This window comes from Engystomops pustulosus, chromosome 2, assembly GCF_040894005.1.
Source record: "Engystomops pustulosus chromosome 2, aEngPut4.maternal, whole genome shotgun sequence".
Taxonomy (NCBI): domain Eukaryota; kingdom Metazoa; phylum Chordata; class Amphibia; order Anura; family Leptodactylidae; genus Engystomops; species Engystomops pustulosus.
In genome coordinates, this window is record NC_092412.1 from 162601389 (window position 1) to 162606006 (window position 4618).

Sequence of the window (4618 nt, forward strand, 5' to 3'; positions counted from 1 at the left end):
CTAGAGGAGAAGGGGTGGCTAAATGTATTAGGAAGCATTTCTTCTGCTGGAGGGGCACCTAGACAGCAGAATGGCTGCATAACATGTGGCAGAGGGGCCTTCCTTTACAGACACAGCTACACTCCTCTCCGCCCTTTTTTTAAATTTAAAGACGATCTGTCACCCTTAAAAACGGCACTAGCAGCTGCTTACTAAAGTGCCTACTAAAGTAAGCAGATCCTAGTGCCGTTTTTTGAGGGTGACAGGTCCTCTTTTAGCACTAGGAGCTTCTTACTAAAATAAGCAGCTCCCATACCTCCCAACTTTTGGGCAAGAGAAAGAGGGACACAAAGCCCCTCCCCCTTTTTCTAAACCACGCCCATTGTCCCACCCACAGGTATAGTATAATATCAAACTTGATGGTCCCCACATGGTACAACGCCACTTAATTTGCCCCCCCTTCCTGTGGACCAATATAATATCCCCTAATGCAACTCTGCAACATGTAAAACATATAAACCCCTCTTTAATTTTATTCTCCCTTTACATTTGGTTTTCCACTTTTATTTATCTCCCCAAACTTACACATAATCCTATCTGTACTCCCAACCCTTCCCCTCCTCACATGGTGTGGCCTCCTGTCCTCTATCCTCCTCATTCTGTGGCCTCCTCCTGTAGTCTCCTGTCCTTCAGCCTCCCCCTGTAGTCTCCTGTCCTCCATCCTCCTCCTGTAGTCTCCTGTCCTGCCAGCCTCCTGCTGTAGTCTCCTGGCCTCCAGCCTCCTCCTGTAGTCTCCTGGCCTCCAGCCTCCTCCTGTAGTCTCCTGTCCTCCATCCTCCTCCTGTAGTCTCCTGTCCTGCCAGCCTCCTGCTGTAGTCTCCTGGCCTCCAGCCTCCTCCTGTAGTCTCCTGGCCTCCAGCCTCCTCCTGTAGTCTCCTGGCCTCCATCCTCCTCCTGTAGTCTCTTGTCCTGCCAGCCTCCTGCTGTAGTCTCCTGGCCTCCAGCCTCCTCCTGAAGTCTCCTGTCCTCTATCCTCCTCATTCTGTGGCCTCCTCCTGTAGTCTCCTGTCCTCCAGCCTCCTCCTGTAGTCTCCTGTCCCCCATCCTCCTCCTGTAGTCTCCTGTCCTCCATCCTCCTCCTGTAGTCTCCTGTCCTGCCAGCCTCCTGCTGTAGTCTCCTGGCCTCCAGCCTCCTCCTATAGTCTCCTGCCTCCAGCCTCCTCCTGTAGTCTCCTGTCCTCCATCCTCCTCCTGTAGTCTCCTGTCCTGCCAGCCTCCTGCTGTAGTCTCCTGTCCTGCCAGCCTCCTCCTGTAGTCTCCTGGCCTCCAGCCTCCTGTCCTCCAGCCTCCTCCTGTATCCCCCTGTCCTCCAGCCTCCTCCTGTATCCCCCTGTCCTCCATCCTCCTCCTGTAGTCTCCTGTCCTCCATCCTCCTCCTGTAGTCTCCTGTCCTGCCAGCCTCCTCCTGTAGTCTCCTGCCTCCAGCCTCCTCCTGTAGTCTCCTGTCCTCCATCCTCCTCCTGTAGTCTCCTGTCCTGCCAGCCTCCTGCTGTAGTCTCCTGTCCTGCCAGCCTCCTCCTGTAGTCTCCTGGCCTCCAGCCTCCTGTCCTCCAGCCTCCTCCTGTATCCCCCTGTCCTCCAGCCTCCTCCTGTATCCCCCTGTCCTCCAGCCTCCTCCTGTATCCCCCTGTCCTCCAGCCTCCTCCTGTAGTCTCCTGTCCTCCAGCCTCCTCCTGTAGTCTCCTGTCCTCCAGCCTCCTCCTGTAGTCTCCTGTCCTCCAGCCTCCTCCTGTAGTCTCCTGTCCTCCAGCCTCCTCCTGTATCCCCCTGTCCTCCAGCCTCCTCCTGTATCCCCCTGTCCTCCAGCCTCCTCCTGTATCCCCCTGTCCTCCATCCTCCTCCTGTATCCCCCTGTCCTCCAGCCTCCTCCTGTAGTCTCCTGTCCTCCAGCCTCCTCCTGTAGTCTCCTGTCCTCCATCCTCCTCCTGTAGTCTCCTGTCCTACCAGCCTCCTGCTGTAGTCTCCTGTCCTGCCAGCCTCCTCCTGTAGTCTCCTGGCCTCCAGCCTCCTGTCCTCCAGCCTCCTCCTGTATCCCCCTGTCCTCCAGCCTCCTCCTGTATCCCCCTGTCCTCCATCCTCCTCCTGTAGTCTCCTGTCCTGCCAGCCTCCTCCTGTAGTCTCCTGCCTCCAGCCTCCTCCTGTAGTCTCCTGTCCTCCATCCTCCTCCTGTAGTCTCCTGTCCTGCCAGCCTCCTGCTGTAGTCTCCTGTCCTGCCAGCCTCCTCCTGTAGTCTCCTGGCCTCCAGCCTCCTGTCCTCCAGCCTCCTCCTGTATCCCCCTGTCCTCCAGCCTCCTCCTGTATCCCCCTGTCCTCCAGCCTCCTCCTGTATCCCCCTGTCCTCCAGCCTCCTCCTGTAGTCTCCTGTCCTCCAGCCTCCTCCTGTAGTCTCCTGTCCTCCAGCCTCCTCCTGTAGTCTCCTGTCCTCCAGCCTCCTCCTGTAGTCTCCTGTCCTCCAGCCTCCTCCTGTATCCCCCTGTCCTCCAGCCTCCTCCTGTATCCCCCTGTCCTCCAGCCTCCTCCTGTATCCCCCTGTCCTCCATCCTCCTCCTGTATCCCCCTGTCCTCCAGCCTCCTCCTGTAGTCTCCTGTCCTCCAGCCTCCTCCTGTAGTCTCCTGTCCTCCAGCCTCCTCCTGTAGTCTCCTGTCCTCCAGCCTCCTCCTGTAGTCTCCTGTCCTCCAGCCTCCTCCTGTAGTCTCCTGTCCTCCAGCCTCCTCCTGTATCCCCCTGTCCTCCAGCCTCCTCCTGTATCCCCCTGTCCTCCAGCCTCCTCCTGTATCCCCCTGTCCTCCATCCTCCTCCTGTATCCCCCTGTCCTCCAGCCTCCTCCTGTAGTCTCCTGTCCTCCAGCCTCCTCCTGTAGTCTCCTGTCCTCCAGCCTCCTCCTGTAGTCTCCTGTCCTCCAGCCTCCTCCTGTAGTCTCCTGTCCTCCAGCCTCCTCCTGTAGTCTAATTTGGAGAAAATCTTGTACATTTTAGCATCACCGTCTTTTCATATGCAGATCTTTTTTATTTTTTCGGCTGACAAATCTGGTTAGGGGCTTATTTTTTGCGAGAAGAGTTGTTCTTTTTAGTGGGCTTATTTTAGAGTGCAGAACATTTTTTTAAAGAATTTTTTTAAAGGTTTTTCATTTTCGGAAAGTATTTTGCTTTTTTTCTCCGGCGTTTACCGTGCGGGTCCAGTAACGATTCTTTTTTATTATACAGATTGTTACCAAATATGTGGGGGGGGGGGGTTGTGTTTTTGTGTTTTTTATACTTTATTAAGTGTTTTAATGGGAAAGTGACATTTTAGGGGCTTATATTTTTATGTATTTATTTTTTATTTATTCTAATGTGTAGTGTTAAGTGTTTTTACACGTTTTTCCTTTTCCATACTTGAACCAGCGATGCTCTGATTCTCTGATCACTGGTTCAAGTCCAATACACTGCTATACAATACTATTTCATTGTAGAGCAGTGTACAATGTCTGGTGGTGCAGAAGCATGCACAGACAGTTTACGGTCAGACCCGGAAGGGATCTGACTTCCAGGGAGATTGTGCAGCCCCAGGGCACTTGGCAGACCACGGGGCTGCCCAGAAGAGGAACACCCTTACACGCCGTGGTCTTGCTTGACCGCGGCGTGTAAGGGGTTAAACCCTGTGATCGGAGTTGGGAGTCGGAGTTTGCAGGTGTTAGAGCACGTGTCAGCTGTGATTGACAGCTGATAGCCGCTACGTCTGGTGCCAGCTCTGTTTGTGAGCCGGTGCCAGAAGCAGTACGCTATACTACGTCCCGGTGCGCTAAGTATCTAGCCGCAGGGACGTAGTATAATGTCCAGGTGCGCCTAGGGGTTATTAGCTATATATATCCCTCTCGGTGTGGAGAAGGGCAAAATAATCGCAATGTCTGGCGGTTCGCAAGACATTGCGATTATTTCAGGGCTTGTATGTCACAAAGCTGCCATACAAGCCCTGATAGATGTGCCCTGTCACACACTGAGCTGTAACTGTGCATGATGTCTTTGACTGTCCTACCTCATGCTGGTAGATGCTCCTAATAGACGTCTGTAGCTGCTGGAGGGGGGCACATCACATCTCCTGCTATCTCTCTGTGCTGCCTCCCTCCCCCTGCACAGCTATCAGGTGAAGGAGCAGAGGAGTCTCCACATCTATGGCCAGCAGCCGCTCTCCAGGTGACCCCCATGATGATTCCTCAGACACTGCAGCTCACGCAGGGGGAAGAGTTGGGCACGGCTCTGCTGTGCTGTGCCCTGCATAGCTGGCAGCTCAGGCTCAGACTTCAAAGCAGCCGCTCTCCTGGTGAGGCCGCTCCCCCCCCCTCCCCCATGATTATTCCTCCTCACACACGGCACGGCTCACACAGGGGGAGGAGGGGCGGCCCGGGGGAGGAGGAGGAGGGGCTGTGCTGGGAGCAGAGCTCGCGTTGTCTCCTCTGCAGTCAGTGTCCCGGGACCAGGAGACGGGACAAAGTCTCCTGGTGCGGGAAAACGCATAACAAAGCGTGACAACCTCTTAACCTCCCGGGGCGGCGGGACAAGGCTAAAAAAACGTGAAAGTCCCGCCGAAACCGGGACGGTT